This window comes from Patiria miniata, unplaced genomic scaffold, assembly GCF_015706575.1.
Source record: "Patiria miniata isolate m_02_andy unplaced genomic scaffold, ASM1570657v1 HiC_scaffold_24, whole genome shotgun sequence".
Lineage (NCBI taxonomy): Eukaryota > Metazoa > Echinodermata > Asteroidea > Valvatida > Asterinidae > Patiria > Patiria miniata.
The window spans coordinates 18,935,553-18,960,577 of NW_024037063.1; the positions used below are offsets into that span (position 1 = coordinate 18,935,553).

Consider the following 25,025-nt stretch of genomic DNA (forward strand, 5'->3'; position numbering starts at 1 on the left):
TGTTTTTTTTTCATGATAAATCACCTGGCCGACGTTCAATTTAATGCATTACTTAATTTTTGAGATAGTTTGTAGACCATGACTATCGTTTCCGAGCAAAAAGTGTGGAAAATGGTCTGTTTGGAGTAGGACTGCACTCTCGCCAAGTTTTTCTCCGCGTTTACACAAGACACTGTTGAGGGAGAGAAAAACAATATTTTGTCTAAATCTTCTGTCTAGTTTGTCTATTTTTCATGATAAATCACCTGGCCACCGTTCAATTTAATGCATTACTTAATTTTTGAGATAGTTTGTAGACCATGACTATCGTTTCCGAGCAAAAAGTGTGGAAAATGGTCTGTTTGGAGTGGGACTGCACTCTCGCCAACTTTTTCTCCGTGTTGACACAAGACACTGTTGAGGGAGAGAAAAACAATATTTTGTCTAAATCTTCTGTCTAGTTTGTCTTTTTTTCATGATAAATCACCTGGCCGACGTTCAATTTAATGCATTACTTAATTTTTGAGATAGTTTGTAGACCATGACTATCGTTTCCGAGCAAAAAGTGTGGAAAATGGTCTGTTTGGAGTGGGACTGCACTCTCGCCAAGTTTTTCTCCGTATTGACACAAGACACTGTTGAGGGAGAGAAAAACAATATTATGTGTAAATCTTCTGTCTAGTTTGTCTATTTTTCATGATAAATCACCCGCCACCGTTCAATTTAATGCATTACTTAATTTTTGAGATAGTTTTTCCACCATGACTATCGTTTCCGAGCAAAAAGTGTGGAAAATGGTCTGTTTGGAGTGGGACTGCACTCTCGCCCAGTTTTTCTCCGCGTTTACACAAGACACTGTTGAGGGAGAGAAAAACAATATTTTGTCTAAATCTTCTGTCTAGTTTGTCTTTTTTTTATGATAAATCACCTGGCCACCGTTCAATTAAATGCATTACTTAATTTTTGAGATAGTTTTTCCACCATGACTATCGTTTCCGAGCAAAAAGTGTGGAAAATGGTCTGTTTGGAGTGGGACTGCACTCTCGCCAAGTTTTTCTCCGCGTTTACACAAGACACTGTTGAGGGAGAGAAAAACAATATTTTGTCTAAATCTTCTGTCTAGTTTGTCTTTTTTTCATGATAATTCACCTGGCCACCGTTCAATTGAATGCATTACTTAATTTTTGAGATAGTTTGTCGTCCATGACTATCGTTTCCGAGCAAAAAGTGTGGAAAATGGTCTGTTTGGAGTAGGACTGCACTCTCGCCAAGTTTTTCTCCGCGTTTACACAAGACACTGTTGAGGGAGAGAAAAACAATATTTTGTCTAAATCTTCTGTCTAGTTTGTCTATTTTTCATGATAAATCACCTGGCCACCGTTCAATTTAATTCATTACTTAATTTTTGAGATAGTTTGTAGACCATGACTATCGTTTCCGAGCAAAAAGTGTGGAAAATGGTCTGTTTGGAGTGGGACTGCACTCTCGCCAACTTTTTCTCCGTGTTGACACAAGACACTGTTGAGGAAGAGAAAAACAATATTTTGTCTAAATCTTCTGTCTAGTTTGTTTTTTTTTGATGATAAATCACCTGGCCGACGTTCAATTTAATGCATTACTTAATTTTTGAGATAGTTTGTAGACCATGACTATCGTTTCCGAGCAAAAAGTGTGGAAAATGGTCTGTTTGGAGTAGGACTGCACTCTCGCCAAGTTTTTCTCCGCGTTTACACAAGACACTGTTGAGGGAGAGAAAAACAATATTTTGTCTCAATCTTCTGTCTAGTTTGTCTATTTTTCATGATAAATCACCTGGCCACCGTTCAATTTAATGCATTACTTAATTTTTGAGATAGTTTGTCGACCATGACTATCGTTTCCGAGCAAAAAGTGTGGAAAATGGTCTGTTTGGAGTAGGACTGCACTCTCGCCAAGTTTTTCTCCGCGTTTACACAAGTCACTGTTGAGGGAGAGAAAAACAATATTTTGTCTCAATCTTCTGTCTAGTTTGTCTATTTTTCATGATAATTCCCTGGCCACCGTTCAATTCAATACATTACTTAATTTTTGAGATAGTTTGTCCTCCATGACTATCGTTTCCGAGCAAAAAGTGTGGAAAATGGTCTGTTTGGAGTGGGACTGCACTCTCGCCAAGTTTTTCTCCGCGTTGACACAAGTCACTGTTGAGGGAGAGAAAAACAATATTTTGTCTAAATCTTCTGTCTAGTTTGTCTATTTTTGATGATAAATCACCTGGCCGACGTTCAATTTAATGCATTACTTAATTTTTGAGATAGTTTGTCGACCATGACTATCGTTTCCGAGCAAAAAGTGTGGAAAATGGTCTGTTTGGAGTAGGACTGCACTCTCGCCAAGTTTTTCTCCGCGTTTACACAAGACACTGTTGAGGGAGAGAAAAACAATATTTTGTCTAAATCTTCTGTCTAGTTTGTCTTTTTTTCATGATAAATCACCTGGCCGACGTTCAATTTAATGCATTACTTAATTTTTGAGATAGTTTGTAGACCATGACTATCGTTTCCGAGCAAAAAGTGTGGAAAATGGTCTGTTTGGAGTGGGACTGCACTCTCGCCAAGTTTTTCTCCGTATTGACACAAGACACTGTTGAGGAAGAGAAAAACAATATTATGTGTAAATCTTCTGTCTAGTTTGTCTATTTTTCATGATAAATCACCCGGCCACCGTTCAATTTAATGCATTACTTAATTTTTGAGATAGTTTTTCCACCATGACTATCGTTTCCGAGCAAAAAGTGTGGAAAATGGTCTGTTTGGAGTAGGACTGCACTCTCGCCAAGTTTTTCTCCGCGTTTACACAAGACACTGTTGAGGGAGAGAAAAACAATATTTTGTCTAAATCTTCTGTCTAATTTGTCTATTTTTCATGATAAATCACCTGGCCACCGTTCAATTTAATTCATTACTTAATTTTTGAGATAGTTTGTAGACCATGACTATCGTTTCCGAGCAAAAAGTGTGGAAAATGGTCTGTTTGGAGTAGGACTGCACTCTCGCCAAGTTTTTCTCCGCGTTTACACAAGACACTGTTGAGGGAGAGAAAAACAATATTTTGTCTAAATCTTCTGTCTAATTTGTCTATTTTTCATGATAAATCACCTGGCCACCGTTCAATTTAATTCATTACTTAATTTTTGAGATAGTTTGTAGACCATGACTATCGTTTCCGAGCAAAAAGTGTGGAAAATGGTCTGTTTGGAGTGGGACTGCACTCTCGCCAACTTTTTCTCCGTGTTGACACAAGACACTGTTGAGGAAGAGAAAAACAATATTTTGTCTAAATCTTCTGTCTAGTTTGTTTTTTTTGATGATAAATCACTTGGCCGACGTTCAATTTAATGCATTACTTAATTTTTGAGATAGTTTGTAGACCATGACTATCGTTTCCGAGCAAAAAGTGTGGAAAATGGTCTGTTTGGAGTAGGACTGCACTCTCGCCAAGTTTTTCTCCGCGTTTACACAAGACACTGTTGAGGGAGAGAAAAACAATATTTTGTCTAAATCTTCTGTCTAGTTTGTCTTTTTTTCATGATAAATCACCTGGCTGACGTTCAATTTAATGCATTACTTAATTTTTGAGATAGTTTTTCCACCATGACTATCGTTTCCGAGCAAAAAGTGTGGAAAATGGTCTGTTTGGAGTGGGACTACACTCTCGCCAAGTTTTTCTCCGCGTTTACACAAGACACTGTTGAGGGAGAGAAAAACAATATTTTGTCTAAATCTTCTGTCTAGTTTGTCTTTTTTTCATGATAAATCACCTGGCTGACGTTCAATTTAATGCATTACTTAATTTTTGAGATAGTTTTTCCACCATGACTATCGTTTCCGAGCAAAAAGTGTGGAAAATGGTCTGTTTGGAGTGGGACTGCACTCTCGCCAAGTTTTTCTCCGCGTTTACACAAGACACTGTTGAGGGAGAGAAAAACAATATTTTGTCTCAATCTTCTGTCTAGTTTGTCTATTTTTCATGATAAATCACCTGGCCACCGTTCAATTTAATGCATTACTTAATTTTTGAGATAGTTTGTAGACCATGACTATCGTTTCCGAGCAAAAAGTGTGGAAAATGGTCTGTTTGGAGTGGGACTGCACTGTTCGCCAAGTTTTTCTCCGCGTTTACACAATACACTGTTGAGGGAGAGAAAAACAATATTTTGTCTCAATCTTCTATCTAGTTTGTCTATTTTTCATGATAAATCACCTGGCCGCCGTTCAATTAAATGCATTACTTAATTTTTGAGATAGTTTGTCGACCATGACTATCGTTTCCAAGCAAAAAGTGTGGAAAATGGTCTGTTTGGAGTGGGACTGCACTCTCGCCAAGTTTTTCTCCGCGTTTACACAAGACACTGTTGAGGGAGAGAAAAATAATATTTTGTCTAAATCTTCTGTCTAGTTTGTCTATTTTTCATGATAAATCACCTGGCCACCGTTCAATTAAATGCATTACTTAATTTTTGAGATAGTTTGTCCACCATGACTATCGTTTCCGAGCAAAAAGTGTGGAAAATGGTCTGTTTGGAGTGGGACTGCACTCTCGCCAAGTTTTTCTCCGCGTTTACACAAGACACTGTTGAGGGAGAGAAAAACAATATTTTGTCTCAATCTTCTATCTAGTTTGTCTATTTTTCATGATAAATCACCTGGCCACCGTTCAATTTAATGCATTACTTAATTTTTGAGATAGTTTGTCCACCATGACTATCGTTTCCGAGCAAAAAGTGTGGAAAATGGTCTGTTTGGAGTGGGACTGCACTCTTCGCCAAGTTTTTCTCCGCGTTTACACAAGACACTGTTGAGGGAGAGAAAAACAATATTTTGTCTCAATCTTCTATCTAGTTTGTCTATTTTTCATGATAAATCACCTGGCCACCGTTCAATTTAATGCATTACTTAATTTTTGAGATAGTTTGTCGACCATGACTATCGTTTCCGAGCAAAAAGTGTGGAAAATGGTCGGTTTGGAGTAGGACTGCACTCTCGCCAAGTTTTTCTCCGCGTTTACACAAGACACTGGTGAGGGAGAGAAAAACAATATTTTGTCTCAATCTTCTGTCTAGTTTGTCTATTTTTCATGATAAATCACCTGGCCACCGTTCAATTTAATGCATTACTTAATTTTTGAGATAGTTTGTAGACCATGACTATCGTTTCCTAGCAAAAAGTGTGGAAAATGGTCTGTTTGGAGTGGGACTGCACTCTTCGCCAAGTTTTTCTCCGCGTTTACACAATACACTGTTGAGGGAGAGAAAAACAATATTTTGTCTCAATCTTCTATCTAGTTTGTCTATTTTTCATGATAAATCACCTGGCCACCGTTCAATTAAATGCATTACTTAATTTTTGAGATAGTTTGTCGACCATGACTATCGTTTCCGAGCAAAAAGTGTGGAAAATGGTCGGTTTGGAGTAGGACTGCACTCTCGCCAAGTTTTTCTCCGCGTTTACACAAGACACTGGTGAGGGAGAGAAAAACAATATTTTGTCTAAATCTTCTGTCTAGTTTGTCTATTTTTCATGATAAATCACCTGGCCACCGTTCAATTTAATGCATTACTTAATTTTTGAGATAGTTTGTCGTCCATGACTATCGTTTCCGATCAAAAAGTGTGGAAAATGGTCTGTTTGGAGTGGGACTGCACTCTCGCCAAGTTTTTCTCCGCGTTTACACAAGACACTGTTGAGGGAGAGAAAAATAATATTTTGTCTAAATCTTCTGTCTAGTTTGTCTATTTTTCATGATAAATCACCTGGCCACCGTTCAATTAAATGTATTACTTAATTTTTGAGATAGTTTGTCCACCATGACTATCGTTTCCGAGCAAAAAGTGTGGAAAATGGTCTGTTTGGAGTGGGACTGCACTCTCGCCAAGTTTTTCTCCGCGTTTACACAAGACACTGTTGAGGGAGAGAAAAACAATATTTTGTCTCAATCTTCTATCTAGTTTGTCTATTTTTCATGATAAATCACCTGGCCACCGTTCAATTTAATGCATTACTTATTTTTTGAGATAGTTTGTCGACCATGACTATCGTTTCCGAGCAAAAAGTGTGGAAAATGGTCGGTTTGGAGTAGGACTGCACTCTCGCCAAGTTTTTCTTCGCGTTTACACAAGACACTGGTGAGGGAGAGAAAAACAATATTTTGTCTCAATCTTCTGTCTAGTTTGTCTATTTTTCATGATAAATCACCTGGCCACCGTTCAATTTAATGCATTACTTAATTTTTGAGATAGTTTGTAGACCATGACTATCGTTTCCGAGCAAAAAGTGTAGAAAATGGTCTGTTTGGAGTGGGACTGCACTCTCGCCAAGTTTTTCTCCGCGTTTACACAAGACACTGTTGAGGGAGAGAAAAACAATATTTTGTCTAAATCTTCTGTCTAGTTTGTCTATTTTTCATGATAAATCACCTGGCCACCGTTCAATTTAATGCATTACTTGATTTTTGAGATAGTTTGTCGTTCATTTTTATGTTCCCTTTTGAAATCTAAAAATGTTCCTTATGACATTCCTACCATTTCTTAAACAAAATTTCAATCTAATATCAAACTGTGGTTTTTGAGTAATCGGCTCCACAAGGACTCATTGTGCTAAATGGAGCTTCACTTAGGCAGGTTATCTGTAATCCCGGGTGGTGACCATAGACATATAATGATGTCTACGGTGGTGACCATAATTTGTGTAGCGCGCCCTCTTTTGAAAAAAAAGAAGTAAATTGGTAAAGTGTGCCAAAGTGTGCGGTAAATTATTATTTTGAAAGCAAACACTTGGTGGCGCTGTATTGGCGGGAACATGTGAACATGGCGTACCCAAACGTGATGACTAACGTGATGCACGTCGACGCGCTTTCGTTTACCGACTTTCTTCGTGCATTGTTGCCATACCTCAGTTCAGTTAAATGCAGGTACTGTATAACCTTAATAATGCTTGGTATTCAGCCCTTATGAACGAATTTATTGTCATTAAAATTTAGTCCGAAATTCCAAATCGGTGGTGTCCGGAAATTGGGCACAAATCGACCAAGCGCTATAGACTAGGCCTATCTTTAGCTGTCTAGGGAAAGATTTCCATACCTGGCTATCACTATTTTTTCCTGCAGTGACCTATCAGCCATCGGAAAGTGATAATTTGTCCCAAAAAGTGAAGTGTAGCAGGGAAAATTGATTGAATGTTGCAACCTGGCGCCACTTCAGCGGTTGTGTACAAATGTCTACTATGGAGAGTCAAGAAATTTGTTAACATTAACAAAATTGGAAATGTTTCTCAGTCCCAGGTTCATGTGTTATCATCATTTTTGGGATTTCAAGAAAGTTGCATCCTGACGCTACTTTCGAAACAGAAAAAAAGACATTGCTTTTGCTTATCTTGTATATTCGGACTCCCTATTATTGCGGCATCCCTAGTAATAGTATTATCGCGGTATGGGAAATTTTTCTTAATGCGTTGCCAAACTCCTTCAAAGTTCAAGTGGCGATTTTTATCCAGTTCACCAGTCATTAAGGACTTTTTTGCCGAGTTATATAATAAGGAAAATTCAAAAATGTTGTGTACATATATTTTTAACATAAATCTTTAATGGTGCTTTGTCCATGAAAGTTCCAGTGCCTGGTTCCCGTTCTTCAGCTGTAAATGTAAAATGAAAATGACGGACGATTATTTGCACCGTGAAATGGTTAAAAAACTTTTAGTGGATCAAAATAAGCACAGCTCGTTAACAAAAATAAAACGGCACACGGAGTAAAGTGAATGGCGCCCTCAATCGCCAATCAGTAGACTTTTCTCAGTGATTTGTGTTCTTTCGGGGGAAGGGCAGGGTCTTAAGAAATCCTGCAGACATATAGTCTTTAATCAACTTGAACGTTACAGGGAAAATATCAGACTTTATTCAGGGGATGTTTTGGTCAAACATTAACTATGAATAAAAAAGTTGAGATCATTATAAAAACCACTTCCCGCATACTGCGATAATAGGGAGTCCACCTCCGTTTGCACACTCCGAGCATGTCTATTTTCACAGGCATCGTACACTGAAAAACCACACCACCGTCGGATTTTTTTATATCAATTTGAAAAGGAAGAGTTATGCTACACAAAAGACAGGACAATTCGGGAAGGTTAATGGGCAATCTCTATTCCGAACGAGAAACGTGATAAGTACCGCAATAATATGGCAACCCATCCTACCTCAGAGTGTATACTTTCATGTGAACTGTAACTAGTGACAAAGATGAAAGTGTCCATTGGTTGACTCAGTGAGTGCCACAATTAAAGGACCAATCAGATCAATCGATAGAAGCAGCCCTTGGTAAATGCCGAATGGAATGGGGGAAACCCGAGGAAAAAACCTCTAAAAGATTGACTATCAGGAAGTTGCTGTCTGGCCTCGGTCTGCATCAAACATGCACACCATAAACCATAGTATACATGGGGAAATATGCCATAGTATCTCATTTTTATGCGACTATTAAATTATCTTTTTGGGTATATTTTGTGATTGAGAATAACGGTTTTTGAAATACAGTGGAACGTACGCCGCTATAGTGAACACCGCGCTATAGCGAACATCATCCTTGGCGCCCGGTTTTAATGTACAAAACGTACCAAACAGTGTTGTTGAAAAAAGTCAACAGATTAACAAAAAAAAACTACCGGTTGTACATGGATTAAACACTATTTGAGCCAGTTTTAATTCCCGAACATCAAACGACCCATAGTTACAAGAGGGGTAGATGGCTATTATTTCCACAAGGAATAAACTCCTTGTGTGGCCGCGGAATGTGAGAAATGCCAGTTCACTATTGGTCAAAAGAGGGTACCAAACGATCGTTATTTCGAACACTCTCTGTGGATCCCTTGAAGTGCGTTGGGCCCAAAAAAAAAAAATGGTGTGTTTACGGTAACCCGACCGACCTGGAATTTTTTCGGCCAAATTGCTGACCTCAAACTTTTTATTGCCATTTTGAAGGTTGATATATGATCATTTTAAATGAACAAATTTCAACATTTCAAGTACTTTTAATTATTTGCCACGAACATAGACCATTTTCCACACTTGAAACTGACCATGATTTGACGCAAACATACCTTTGTTAAACGTGCGAAAATCGCGATGATCTCAAAACTTGAATTCTCAAACTACATGAAGTACGATTATTTTTGCACAAACGCATCGGGGTGAACTGGTGCGCCTGGCCGACGGCCGGCAAGGTTCTCCCCACGTACAAACGTGCGTACTGCGAGTCGGCCCAACACAAATGCCGGTCACATTTTTCAGCCCCCGATATGCACAATATAATTATTATTCATGCCATTAAAATGCACAATATAATCGTTACATACGCCATTATTTCATCTTGTTATGCAAAATCTTGACCAAAATCCTGTTTTTCTGATTCATGTTTGATCAAAATGCACACGATGGCGGGTCCTGTCGACCGCCAGCTGACAGGCATGCAGCGCATACAACATGGCACACTGGTTCCTTCCGCGTGCCCTTAAAAAGCGGACCCCACACCATGGATTCGCAGGTTGTTGAATCACAGCAAAATTTTTCTACAGGTTTGGAAAAATCCTGGGGAGAACCCTGCAGGACGGTACGAATTAAATTGAAAAGAAATGTATCGATTAAATATCTTGAATGCTTGAATACCGGTAATGTTTTTAGACAAATATTTTGCGAAAGAACACGCATGAGCATGCAGAACTGAAATAAAAAAATATTACAAAATAAAATTAATTCCCGACCTACCTACCTGGATTTTTTCAGACCGTTACCGTAAACACACATTTTTTTTTTTTTGGCCTCATAGTGGCGTTTCACTGTAATGACAGTTTTACCAAATAATGAAATTTTCGTGCAGCTGCCGCGGGGAGGTGCGGGCGGTGGACTCAAATCTAAAACCTTCATTCTCGTGGCCTTGTGTAGAATGCATCAGCAAATCTAGCTGGAGTTACCTCAGCCCTATATTTTATCATTGGGTTGTCCTTTAGGGCTGGAGGAAATCCTCAAAGAGGATTATAGCTTCTCTTAAACTTGAATTCCAAAATGTGCCAATTTTGTCCCCATGACACACTAATTCCCCTTAGGGCTCACCAAGCCTTGTCAGACATAAATAATGATCAACGATGAAGATTCATGTGATCGCTGGCCACGTTTCATGTAGGGGACGTCTACAATATGTCCATTTCCAGCAACTTCGCTGTTTAAATTCAGTTCAAATTTGAAGGGTACCCATTGGTGCATCCATTCTTCATGGCTAACGTTACTTCTTTTATTTCTTTGCCTGTTTATGCTAACAGGGGACGACATGACCAGTATCGTGGAGATTGTCTTACCCCCCGCCTTTGGTCAACGACTTGAAGGAGTGGCGGCAATATCTCCTTCCATCGGTTTGGGTTTGCATCCATGCTGCAGACATCAGTTTGTCCTGAAAGGCAGTGGGTTCTGGATCGACAACTCACTACTCCTTCGTGAATGGTAAGTCGGCACTTGTCTCCGCTATAATCAGCATCTCTTGAGGCTTGTTGGAACCTAGACCCATAAAGATGGCCATATACATAGCCATGCATTGTTCCATGTCTGGACTTTTGAAAGCCCAGACGAAGACATTCTATTTACAGTCCCAAAATTAAACGAACACCGGCATGTTCCGTTCTTACGTAAGAGGTTGCACAAGAACTTCCGTTGGCACAGGATCTGTCATTCCCAAGAAATCTGAGGGGAAAAATGGAGCCGGATTATTATGAACGTGTGGGAATTTTGATTTATTTATTAATTATGGCCATGTTTAGGGGTCCCGGTCGCACCCTCCTAGAAAATATATTATATTAGTGTAGCCAACTTGAAAACTCTGGACGAACTGGACCATGATCATTTGGTTGAAACAATTTACTAAAAAAAAGACAATAAACAGCTGTGTCTTTTAATTTTTGATGACCTTTCATTTAATCTAACTCATGTCACCTTAGCAATCTTATAGTTCTCATCAAATTACAGGTTACCACACATGCACTGAATATATTAATTACTAACGACTGTTTTCCCTGCTTAGTTTTGTTTAGCACATAAATTTAGTAGGCATCGTTTTTTGGCTTGGCTGTGCAATGAGAGTGGGCTCTTCAGTGCTTGATCTGTTTTAATTAGGTTGCCCAAAAAGTGCTCGATAATTGACAAAACCTGGATCCTTTGTGCGCCCATTGTTATTTGGAATACTCAGGAGAATACCGAGAATAACTAAGAATACCTGGTCGCTTGACATGAGGTTTACTCATGCTTATCCCTGGGGACGCAGCCCAGGCCCCCCTCCCGGCCCTGCATGGCTCTAATTTTGTTCCTCTCATTATTTCCTACAGACACCTGTCTTCCCAGTTGGTGAGCAACATGAGACAGTGTCGGGAAGGCAGCATTTCATAGTGCGCAGATATCGCAGGAGTGGTCTGGAACCCTGGAGCCACCGTGCAAATGGCACAAATCCAGAGGTGGGTCCTAGTCTCAAGACGTCAAGATTATTGGTCTGTGGCCGGCAGTATTGCTTGTGTCTATGGGAAGAGGATTCGATCAGCCTCTTTCATTTTAGGAGCACGTATTGCCGGCCATAATAAAGACACAGGGCTCTGTGCACAAACAAAAGAGGGCGCTTTTTCATCACTTTGGAGAGCCCAGTGGATGGGCCATCATGTGTATATGTACTAATTCACACACAGCGCGAAGTAGGCATGACTAACTTTGTTCTGAATGTGCAAGAGTACTATAGCGTCTTCACACGAGCGGCAGGCGTCTTTAGCAGTGCATTCAAATGTATCGTCCAGTGGTCTCCCCCAACTCTCCATTTCTTACCGTTGAGGGGGTACTTGTGTACGGAGCTCATGGCCTGCCACAATGAACATATTATTTCCTTAATGGATTAAAAATTTGCAGTAGGCCTAAATGTTTCTTAAGGCTAAGTTCAGTGTATTTCTAAACCAACTGCATGCCCAAATTTTTGAAGTTACCAAAAACATTACATTCTCTTAGGCCAAAAAAAAAAGGCTCCGGTTTCTGGTCTGCGTGCGCGTTGCCGTAACCATGTGCCTTGGCAAAATTAAAAAGTTTTTTTTTTTCAATGTAAGATGATGTCTCAAAACCGCCAAACTTACAGTCCTTGGGATGAGAGCCCGAAAACGTTTTAGTTTTCGAGATACGCGATCTGGTCCGCCAAATTTTATAAAACTTTCCAGACATGTAGTTTATGATGTACCATATCAAAAAACTTTGTTCCCCGATCCACAGTTTGTTTGAGAATGAGAAAATCTGGGATAAAAACGCCGAAAATTCTGCATGAAAAAAAAACTTAAGAAATAGTGCCCTCTATTGACACAGTCAGAAACCTTTTCGCTCGCAATGAGTGCTTGCCAGATAATATAGGTTTTCCTGCTATTTTAAAACGCTTATCGTTTATTTCTAATATTCAAAGTTGTCCATCAACATCGATTTAGTGCACTGCCAAAGGTTTAATTTTGTCTGTTGTCAGACAATTTTAAATTCAGTTCAAGCAAATTCAAACGATGAACACATGTTTTCGTCACTGAGTTTTTAATTTTTCGTCTCGTCTACGCCAAACCTTGTCATTCAGAAATTAAATTCGTCTAATTGATTTACATGTACATAAGATGAATTCGATCACTGAATGCTGCCATTCGGCAACAGATTTCTTCTCAAGTTTTGCACAATACCAAGTAACTAGACAGAATACAAATAACAGCTTGCAGATTCCCACCTCTAAAACAGAATATTATTCTCAAGGTTTTGCAGTCACTGGAGCCAAACTTTGGAATAGTTTTCCTGCCCAGCTTAGAGTTACACGTTCGCTTCCTGTTTTTAAGACTGAACTTTTAATTACTTATATTAACATTTTTAATACTTCTATAATTTTAGGTTTTTTTTTCTTTTCTTTTCTTTTTCTTACATCTACCAGTTTTTATGTGCGTTTTTTTGTTTAATAAGTATTTGTATTTGATTTTAAATAATGTTTGAGTATTCTTTATGTGTTCTTGTTTTACTGGAATCTGCTTAAACGTCATATTTTTTTAAGGGATATATGTTTGTTTTATATTTTATGCATATATATATATATATATATATATATATATATATATATATTAAAATTTTTCCCGTAATGAAGTCCCTCTGTCTGTTTGTTTGTTAACTCAACTGAACTTCTAGTTTCGGTGTGTTTTTTTTTTTCTTTTTTTTTTCGCTTGTTCCTTTTTGCGCTCTGTTTTAATAACGTTATTTTACCGAGGGAATGTTGATTTGTTTTTCTTTTATCTTTTCTTAGTTTTTGCTTTTTATTTGTGTTAAGTGCATATAATTTTAAGCCTTCAATTTTGTAAATTTCATATTATTAGTTGATTTTAATGCAGGGCCCTAATGAAAACCAGCTTTTTGCTGTTGGGTTTACCCTGGATTAATAAAGATATAAATAAATAAATAAAACAGCTTAGACAAATTTGATCTGTACTGATGAATATTCTCCGAAATTGAATGTTAGAGTTGGTGAATTTGAAATTAAAATGTTTTAAAATAGCCAGGAAAACCTATATTTCTTTCAAGTTTCATGTTACATGCATATTCTTGATTTGTATTATTATTTCTCATCAGGATGCCGAACCTTTTTTCCAGTTTGTCCTTGAAATAATCAATGCACTTGAAGTTTTAAGATCGAATGTTATGTATTAGCCACCAAAAAAATGATTAACCGTACACCCAGATGAGAATCTCAGGGTAACATCTCTCAGTTCTGCCCCCCCCCCCTTTTTTTGGGGGAGGGGATTTGTCGAAAATCCAGAAATGAATTTTTTTAACAGACTCCCTCCCCCCTTTAAAATAGCAGTGACACAGAATTTTAAAAAGGGATTATATACATGTATAACAGATAAGTTACAATATTACAAAACCACCCAAAAATTACATCTCATGTTCCCATACATTACATGTACTTACAATTGATTTGTAGTTTTGATTACACTTTTATAACAAAAAATGACTCATAAAAAATAAATTATTCATAAATAAAAAGACAGCAATAACTGCACATCTTTCTTTTTTTATATTCCAGGCACAATGTGGTTCAAGTAATCACCTAAAGAAATACTAATCGTAATATATTTTATATAATCTAATTTTATTTCAATTATTTATGTTTTTGTGGGGGGCAATTAAAACATGCAGTTTTCACCCACACAAGAAGAATGGTATTTAGATGACATAAGTTTGTTCAATCTGTACTGAATGGCCATTTGACTCGTATATTTTCAACTGACAAAATGTATACATCACAGACCGATTACATAAATTGTTGTATAAAATATGTCAAAAGTCTCGTCACAAATTAAGGGACCCACTTTCTGTTTGCAAACGTTTTTAAGAGAAAATGAACTTATATTCCCTTATTTGGAAGCTTTGAGTGGCAGCATTACAACTGCTATTATTTTGTTTCAGCTGAGTATCGTTTTTATTATTTTGAACATTTTTTAAAGAATTGATTGATGTTTTGTTGTTGCTCCATCCATTCCGTTAAAACCACTCAGTAAACCCCAATGGCCCACCCGCTTCCTTTTTTTTGAGGCTGCATCAAATTATAACATTTTTTTAAATTTCAGGCATACTTAGGTCATGTAGGTGGTGTAAGATCCTATTCTAAGTGCAGTGTTGGTGGGTCGAGTTTCTGCCGCGCCGTTTGAGTGCGAGAACAATAAAAAATACTCGCGTCAAGAACAGACCGCCCGAACTCGTACGGCCATTGCGTGAGAAAAGGTTTCTGACTATGTCAATAGAGGGCGCCGTTTCTTATGTTTTTTATCTCATGTAGAATTTTCGACGTTTTTATCCCAGATTTTCTCATTCCGAAACAAGCTGTTAATCGGGGAACAAAGTTTTTTCGATATGGTACACCATAATCTACATGTCTGTGAAGTTTTATAAAATTTGGCGAACCAGACCGCGTGGCTAGCGAAAAAAAGGCCTCGTCCCACGGACTATTACTGGTTTGACTGGAATCCTGCTGCTGCACAATTTTAACATGTTTTTAGATGGGGTAACGATCGAAAATCAGTCATCAGCCGACATTAGAAGAAAAAACTAGTAAAAAAAAAAGCCGCGTCGCCGCACCACTTTTGGGCAAAGCCCCATACGAGAAACCGAAGCCTTGTTTTTTTGGGCCTTAAATGTCTTTTTTTTGTTGTTAATGTTTCATGGGAAGAGATGCCTTAAAGCTGGTTGATAAAAACAACACGTTTTGAAATAAATTTTACATATTCATTTCATGTAGATGACATGAACTGCAAGTTCTAAAATAAAAATGTACACATTTCATTTCATGTAGTTGGGATCACTGCCCTAAGTCTCTGTTTCCCCCACAAAAACAAGTATTTTGTTTTTCCGCAAATAATCATTTAATTTGAATGAATTGCAATTTTTTTCATCTATTTTCCCCAAGGTTTGGAAAGCAAGGAGCCTGTCGGCCATGTGGCATGAGGTCACCTCTCCATCCATTGCCGTAGAGGGCGCTATTCAACACAGCCCGCATACACCAGAGATAGTTGAGTTAAGTTTTCTGAGCTGTCCAACAGCCATAGAAGGCTCTATAATGCTATCTTGTTTTTCGCCTAAACACACCCATCCCCCCCCAAAAAAAAAATTGAAAAAAAAAGAAACAAGAAATTTGTGTATCAATTCTTTGAAATTGAAGAGAATTGTTATAAACTGTACTTAAGTAGTTTATAGTGTAGCGCATTCAAATTAAACTCATGAAAATTGTTTGAAATTAGTGAATATGTCAGAAACCTTTCTTTTGTTTTGCTTTTAACCTTTATTTTTGTATATTTAATTTATTTTGTATATGAAAAGATGTCAGGCTACACATATTAGAAATTTGAACCAAACTTCAGAAACTGATGTTGGACACATTTCAATTATAGCATTATACGATGCACTTTTATGGCTTTGGACGGGTACCTTCATTGAATTGTATTGGAAGTCAGTATCTATGAGACACGTTACAACCTCGTCTCCAGCGATATAACCTTTTCTTCAAATGTTCCATGTTTATAAACGCGATGTTCAACTTCATTTTTCTTGAGTGATTTTATTAGTTAATCTTGCAGATCTTACTAGAATTGTTAAAACACAACCCCAACTCTCAATAAGGCAAAAAAAAAAAAAAAAACTCGGTCTCTGGTCAGCGCGCGCATCGATTTTAATCATGTGCGTCAACCTTTTTTTTCCTTCAAATTAACTGGAAGCTACAACAGCGCCCTCTATTGCCGCACCTCAAATTTTTGTACCAAGGAGCACCAAGGAATGGGGAAATTGCACCAAGGCTAATGATAAAGGGCACCAAGGCAAATTATGGAGGACACCGATGTATAATGAGGACACAAAAAAGCAAAATAGTACCCACCTTGTCTGTACAATTCAAGCTTGAAAAAAAAAAAGCCACCAAAAAAAAACGCTTCGCCGCATCAATTCCGGAACTTTGGTCTGACCAGAGACCGAGTATTTTTTTTTTTGGCCTAACAGTGTACATTTATAGGGCTGTCCGTTTCCAAATTAGTTAGTACTCGACTATTCCAAACTGTATTGAACGAATATTTGAATATATTCAAAATTTGCCGTTCAAGTTTCTCACATGCCAGCTGCAGCTGCCTTCCTCACTGGTCAAAATTTGCATACAAATTTGCATACAAATTTGCATACATCTTTAACGCGCAGGTTAAAGATTGCATTCTGTGATGGATATTATGGGCCACTGTAGTATTTTGCAGTAAGTATTGTATAAGTTGTCAAGGAACTTTACTCAGCTAAAAGATCTGGTACCAAATCATGATAGGCGTCAACTTTACGAGTATCACATCACAGTCGTTGGTACATAGCTTTTTCTTTTTGAATGTTCAAACCCGCTAAGGCCAAAAAAAAATATTAGTCGGTCTCTGGTCAGCGCGCGCGTCGATCTTTTTTTCTCCAAAATGTTCCGCGGTAGCTCCAACAGCGCCCTCTATTTCCGCACCTCCTCAATTTTTTTTACCAAAGATCACCAAGGAATGGGAAATTGCACCAAGGCAAATGATTGAAAGCACCAAGGCAAATTATGGAGGACAACAATGTACATGAGGACACCAAAAAAGCAAAATAGTACCCACCTTGTCTGTACAATCCAAGCTTGAAGAAAAAAAAAAAAGCGAAAAAAAAAAAAAACGCATGGCCGCGTCAATTTCGGAACTTTGGTCTGACCAGAGACCGAATATTTTTTTTTTTGGCCTAACTTACATTATTCAAATATTCGGTTGATGATCTAATATTCGAATATTCATATATTCAGGACAGCCCTACCAGTGTAGAAAATATTTGTTGTTTTGTGGAGCAACACCTTGACTGTGACTATCATTTGATCCTGAATTTGACAATTGAAATAAATGATACTGCCATCCGACTACAAAATTTGTCCCCACTCTTATTTTTGTATGTTAATGAGATCCCTCCAAAACTTTAAGGAAGTATTCAAATAGGATGGTTCCATTGGGACGTTTGAGGGGTGATCACTTTGATGCAAGGCAAGTAGCCTGTTTTGTCTATCGATGCCAAAAAATAACCTAAAATAATTCTTTGAATGCAACACATGCTTTGTCACGCTTGAAATGAATTATGTGTCATTTTCACGAAGGTGTACGAAATCAGAAAGACTTCAAAAGCCAAAAAGAATGCACTCTCACGAATCATGGATTTATTTCTAAGATGAAAAATGGTCAGTTTCTTTAATATGTATATTGAATTAAGGTCATTAAACCTGTTTGACATTTGACCTCTGTTGTCTGGATTATAGTTTATCAGTTTAAAATTGAATTCCATAGCACTGTTCTAAATTAAATTATATGGCTAACTCTATATACCCTTGCAAACTTCTCGCTGTTTGAGCTCAACATTTTTCAAATTCATGTGCATGCTTGTTGATCTATTGATATAGATCTATCTTGTAGGGCGCCATCTTCGTAGGAAAATCTGCGTTTTCAACACCATGAGGTGCGTGTGTGCGCAGTGTGCGAAATGTTCTAAAAATGTGCGCATGTTGCTCGAAATGTCTACAGAACACACAAAAATGTGACGCCCAAAATGCCGATGCACGTGACAATCTGTAGGAAGTGATGTCATTTGAGAAAAACCAATTAATGGTTGAAATTACATCGATGCAATGCCAAAATGCAAAAATCGAAGAAAAAAAATATAAACTATTAGAGTGTATGCCAAAGTCTGAAACATTTTCTTATTGTAATTTTTGGCACTAAGCTGCTTCAACTAAATGCTCTTAATCCCCCCCCCCAATAATAAACATTTAAAAAAAATGTAATCTTACAAATAATAATAATAATACAACTTATCACTTAAAAACACACACAAAACAGGAAAATGGCGGTGATGGCGGTGGAAATTAAAAAAATAAAATCAAGTTTTGAAACCCTGACCTTCTGTTTGCCTTCATTGCAACTAATAAGGCGAAGTAAAAAAAAAAAAATGTTTCTCGTCCCCGCCTGCTTCCTTTTTGGAGGCTGCCTGGATTTTTTTAATTATTTTTTATTTTTGAAAAATGTCGTAAAAAACACTGAAAAAGTCCACAAATCCATCGCAAAATAAATACCTATACCAATAAAACTCTAAATGACACTTTAGTAAATATGTTCAGTTCTCTTGTCCTAATTGTCTTTCATTTTTAAAAAGTGTCGTTGAACAGTGAAACACCAACGGTTGCAGGAAATTTTAAAATGGCGGCCATCTTGAAAAAAATAAAAATAAAAAATAAAAAGCCTTGCTTCCTTGATAAGACGAGAAACATGTTTTTTTTTTATTCGGCCTAATAATAATAATTTATAAATTTATATATCGCAAATTCTATCAAAATATATCCAAATGCCCTTTCCATAAACAGTCTTAAAATACACTTAAAAATACCAAAATCACTATATGGAGAATCAAGGATAAGAATTTATAAAATTAAGACATTACAAAGACCAATGAAATGTTAATCATTAAAATATCAAATCAGAAAGACATACACCAACTTTAAAACTAAGGACCAGGATTTTAAATAATAATAATAAAAACGGAAATATTGGGATATCCATTCTGTCGGCACTCTGTCGTAATGAAATCGTAAAAAAAAATTACATTTTTTTCTGTGTTTAACTTTGAATTACTCGTGCAATATTATCTAAAGAACATGTCATGGACAACTCCTTGATACGTAAATTTTCCCACTTTCTCTTCTCATCAAAATGTGCTGTAATTGTACCTTTCAATTCATCAGAAACCGAGAAAAAATTCCGAGATTCGCAAACGTCAAGTAGAAAAATTAAAATGTGTAACCTAGCTTACTACTGAAAAAAGCATTCAATTTGCACCAGCACCAGACTATCATGTGACTTCTAAAAACCTTGGAAAATAGAGGGCGACAAATTTACAAAGAATCGTTGAAGCATGAAAACCTACTCCAACAGCAGACTACACGTTAAAATGAGGAAGGCCCTTCAACCAGGTTGGATCAAGACCCTCACTCCAAGAGGTCTACATCCATCTCAAACACACTGCAACCAGCATCCCATCAGCATTCTGTCACCAGAGTCTCACTTCAACATGTATCTCTGTGACTGAGAGCCCAGGTCCATCCATGTTCTACCATATGTCTACAAGCTTTGACCAGTGTGCTTATCTCCAAAAAGAAAAAAGCTGAACTACCAGTCTGACTGTTTGAGCTGCGAAGACAGATCTGGACTCCCAGGGTTTCCTACCACCAACAGGACTTAAGATGAGAAGTCTGCAATATCCAACTCTAATGCTTCTGTCTAGCAAGTACAGAAGTCCCAAAACCTAAGTCCAGCCCCATCAACTGTTAGTCCAACAAGTTCCAAGACCCACAAAATCCTAGTCCTATCAATTTGCAGACCTATAAATTTGGAAGCCCTTCAACTAATAGTCCAGTTCCCTCTAAATCATCAACCAGCCAGCCAGAGTCCGAAAACCCACCCTCCAGCTCGAAACCCCCTCAGCTCCCAACTTTTAAAAACCCAGCCTCAGACCCTCAGATCTGGAAAAATTTTAAGGGGTACCCCTTGATTCTGAAACTCTGGCCAGAGCTGAAAAATTTTCTAAGTCCAAACCCAGCCTCAGACCCTCAGATCTGGAAAAATCTTAAGGGGTACCCCTTGATCTGAAATTCTGGCCAGAGCTGAAAAATTTTCTAAGTCCAAACAACCTAAGGGTTTTAATTACGAAAACCGGAGAGTTTTTCAAGAAAGTGCCATGGCAGAGCGGGAAAAAAGAGAGCTGGCATGCAGAGGGTACGCGGTTCAACCCTGCTCCATGCTACTATTTTATTTATTTTTTAAAATTTACCTCTGCTGTGAGGAAAAATTCTCCTCCCGGGTCCCCGGCTGGGATTTGATCCGGGGACCCCGGCCTGGCGGTCAGCGAGCTAGACCGCCGGGCCACTGGCTACTTCTGAAAAATTTTCTCGGACGTTATATTTAAAGGTTAGATTGCGCAATGTTTTTAAAAAAAAAATTGGGGGGGGGGGGTGGCCCCCCCCAGGCAGCTGGAAATTACCATTGGCTCATTTGAATAACACAAAGCAGGAAACTGAATATTCATATATATCCATTTATTTTAAAAAAAAATCTGCTCTGTAGGTGGTACATCATTTTACATCCACTATTTTTAACACTTTTTTTGCAATAATATGTACATATAACACATTTTACGTAGGTATATTCTAAGTTTTGAACAGGAATTTCTGTTACTTAAATACAGTAAAATGTAAGTTTTATTTAACCTTCCTTTGCAGTGGTAAGTTTTTCAAAAAAAGTAAATTTACTGCTTAAGATTTCAGTGCTAAGTCCTCAGTTACAACTTACAAATTTGGACTTAAAGGCAGAATTAGGCAAAATTTGACAAGCATTATTTGTAAAAAAAAATGTCCATTAAAAAAATGGCAAAATGTTGTTTCAATATGCATTTTTCAGGTGAATAATTATAACAATCTTTCTTTTTTTTCCCCCGAGTGATTTTAGCTACAGCATTTTACAAATTTACACCATAAAAGTATAGAGCGACATCTTATTTCATGAATAATTTATAGTATTACATGTACACCAAATTAAGCATAGGTTACACATAATATAATGAATACTGCCCTCTATGGGTGTTTAATTATTTCAGTATGTTTGGCTTAATTCTTACTAATTTCAGAGCTCCCAAATTATGTTATGAAAACATAATAGCAAGGGTACAATTCAAGTGTCTTTTTATAAATTAATATTTAGGGATAAACACCTATTCAAGTGGACAATTTTGGGTTAATTTCATTCAAAACCAGATCTTATACAAGTCTTGTTCCTGTAAACTCTTATGTTCAAAACGGTATACTTGTTCTGTACAATTTGTCCTTAAGGGCCGACTAAATGAGTACCCCTTTAATTGTACATAAATAATAAGTACATACAAAAAAATACACAAAATCATTACTAAAAAATCCATCAAGGGCCTCAGTAACTTGGTCAATCAGAAAATCTGTTACTACGCGTGACTCGTGACTCACATTATTTTAAACCAAAAATATACCTTTAAAAAACATAATTCTGTTTATTTTCCCAAATTTGAAACAACACAAAAAAAATGTTAAGCACACAAAAAGTAATAACGTATCTTTCATGCAAATAATGTTATCTATTAAATATGAACCCATACCTATAATCCGTGACGGCGCATCACTTACATATATATAGCTTACATGTCTAAATCACTCTAGACTGGGACTAGAGCTAGAGTGAATGACTCGACTACAATTAACACTAGGCAATTGGCTTTATTCACGAGTCGGCCATATTAAAATAAAAACGAGCTAAAATCTTCATTTTTGGAACTAGAAATTTTGCAAATAGAAATTAATTTCACGTTTATAACATATTAATACCAGTCTTCTCTGACATATAATTCAAAATTTGTGACTAAACATACCAAATTTTTTAATCCAATTTTTAAAAGAAATTGCAAGTGGGGCTTGGAACCCATAGTCTGGCACCATCCCATTCAACAGTTTACAAAATACCAGCCGCGACTCCAGGGGCGCGTGCTCGTTCCTTACACTAACCCCTGGCTGTGATGATGACGTAAATGACGCTGAATGGCTACTCACAGCGTTCTGCGCGCGCATTTCGAAGATTGCACGCCGGGCGCCCCCATAATGCTTTGCACGTAACGTCACGTAAGAAGAAAAAAATTAGGATTCAAAAGTCGCGATGCCTGTACGATATGGATTATGTCAGCTGCGTTTTTTGCTAAAAAACCCTATATCTGTGGTTGTAAAGGCATGAAAGGGGTACGTACATTTAATACAAATCGTTGCTAATTAACCAATGTCCAAACGTTGTGTTTGAAAGGATTGATTCTTCAAAATCACAACTTTTAACATTTTAAAGATGGCGTCGGCACGTAAAACGGATAAACTGCAGCCCTAATTATAATGTACAGTATTTTGGCACATTTAAATGACACAATTCCAGGGGTTACGATCGCGCAAGGCATGATGGGAAACAACATGGCGCTGCAAGATCGTACCCACGGGGCACGAGGTTGACAAAATACATTCAAAAATGGCCTTCTCGTGAATAAGGTGTATAGACGAGCTTCAACTCATCTTTTGATGCGTGTAAAAACACATCAGTTGTTCCTGTACTCAACTTAATACCTTGTTTACCATGACTGACTAATCAATTAAAAGCAACACAGAAAAATAAAAAGGCTTACAAACTTCAGATTTCTCCTTATGTTCAGGGCTTAATATAATTCCATTTATTTATCATAGCCAGTAGATACTGTTTACAGGTGAAGAGATGTATTCAAATTGCATTTGAGAAAATATGCAGAAGGGACCCCGAGGTGACATTAATGTGACCAGCATTAGGCCTCAAAGACTTAATGAATCTTTTTAATTTCCAATAGCAATAACTTTCAATAATTACAAAATAACTTTTCAATATTAACAAATGTTTGCAGGGTGGATAAACATCATACAGACATTAAAACCAAAATTATAAATGAACTCAGATAAAAAAATATGAATATCTCAAAATAACCTCAACATATTAAAAGTTTTTTCATGTAATAAAAACTGTATTTGACATATTTAACCCCGATCCTCTTGCTTAAGAGGTCACCAATGGTCAAAATTTTGTTCCTCGCCTCCTGTGTACAAACCAATGGGGGTCTTGACCAATATTGACCCAAGTAATAACAAGGCTGACAATGCATGTTTCCAAAGGTTAATAAATAACATTCTCTTGTGGTAAACAAACTTGGTCTCAACACTTGGTCTCAATCTTAACTAAATTTTCTCAAAGTTGAAACTTCTCAAGTTCTTTTATTTTCTGTCTACATTTCTTTTCTTTTCTTCATGCATGCAATCCTTTCTCTTTTTGTCTCCATCCTGCCCATCTCATGGCTGTACCATCCCTGAAAAATATGAAATAAAGAACATCATTTGTATATATAATGTTTAATTTGTAGAATTGTAGCAATACAAAAGTTATTTACATTTGAATAAGCCATTCAGTGGATGAAATTAGACTACAGTTAGTTAGGAAATTGAGTTATAAATTTCAAATTATTTCAAGCCAAACAAGAACTCAGTTCTCACTCGGTGGACTAGTTCCTCCCCCCCCCCCACACCGGAACTGGAAATGTACGGACTGCAAAAGTTACACACAAGTGCAGTATTTTCTCAAAGGGTTGGAGATGTCCAAAATATAAAATGTACTTGTTTTTGTTAAAATAAAACATTCACGTTGAAATTGGTGCTTTATTAGGGAAAAATTACTCAGTCAATATTGTCGGTGCTCAGCCAATATTGTCGGTGCGGTCTTTGGGGAGGTTCCAGACTAAAGTAGACCCATGGCACGTACGCCAATGTAGACCCAATTGGCTAGTGTTGAGTCAACCACTCAGCCTGGCCGACTTCTCAAGTTATGCATGCAACAGGAAGTGACCAGCAGTACTTTCAACGATCCGCTTGAAGGACCACTTTTCAGCAGCATAGATCTGTAACGACCAATGACCATGATACCTGGACAACCATAATGAACCTTGAAGAGTCAACACGCATCGCCACCTGCAATGTGCAAATGCTTCTCAATACTGATGCCGCCACACTGTTGTCTCTCAAGGTCACTAGGTGGGCAAATTGCAGGGAATGTCGGGCTGGTGACCACATCTTCCTCTGCTCTTAAACAACTCTGGCCAAGGTGGGGTCTCCCTCATTATGTGATGCAACTTGCACGACAGGCCCTCATCAACAGGGAGCCGGTGTTGTACCGCATCTTCCAAACAAGGTTCGAACTACGAAATAGTAGGCTGAGCATCATGGTGTACTTCTCTCCTACAGACAAAGCAGATGATGACACTAATGACAATTATTTCAATCAGCTGCAAGGAATCCTGAATCGTCAATCACCGCACATCTCCTTGGTCCTCACAGATGGCTGTGTACCTTTGCAAGTGGCAAAGGGAAGGATCAACTACTAGGAGAAATTCTGGGACGGCGTAGTGCAGCAGTCATAGGCAGCTGCAGCAGCAGCAGTGCGTAATGACCAGGGTCTTCTCTTTTGTGAGCTCTGCAGAGCCACTGGTTGTTCCCCTAAAGCAACACCGTTGGCACCTCCTTCATCAACAGTCATATCAACAACAGGTGCTCTACCAAATAGAAAGTGTTGGATCACACCTTTGTCTCCAGACACTGGCTAACTTCCGTAGATTAGGTCCGCTTTTACTGTGGAGCCAAATTAGGCAAAACCGACCACCGTCTCCTCATCTCCCAGATTCAACTTAAACTGAAGGCTAACACCAGTCCTCGGTACCTGCAGAGCACAGTGGACTATCTGTCTGTAGGATACAACCGTCTCCGCTGGCAGTAATAACACTTGCTC

General features: G+C 37.8%; 1 long non-coding RNA gene across 1 annotated transcript; it reads left to right on the forward strand.

The window, feature by feature from the left end:
* Nucleotides 1-6,911: 6,911 nt before the first annotated feature.
* On the forward strand, nt 6,912-15,700 carry LOC119731517. The gene is made up of 4 exons (XR_005271460.1): nt 6,912-6,927; nt 10,323-10,500; nt 11,376-11,501; nt 15,500-15,700. It is a non-coding gene; the product is annotated as an uncharacterized LOC119731517 (long non-coding RNA).
* Nucleotides 15,701-25,025: the final 9,325 nt, after the last annotated feature.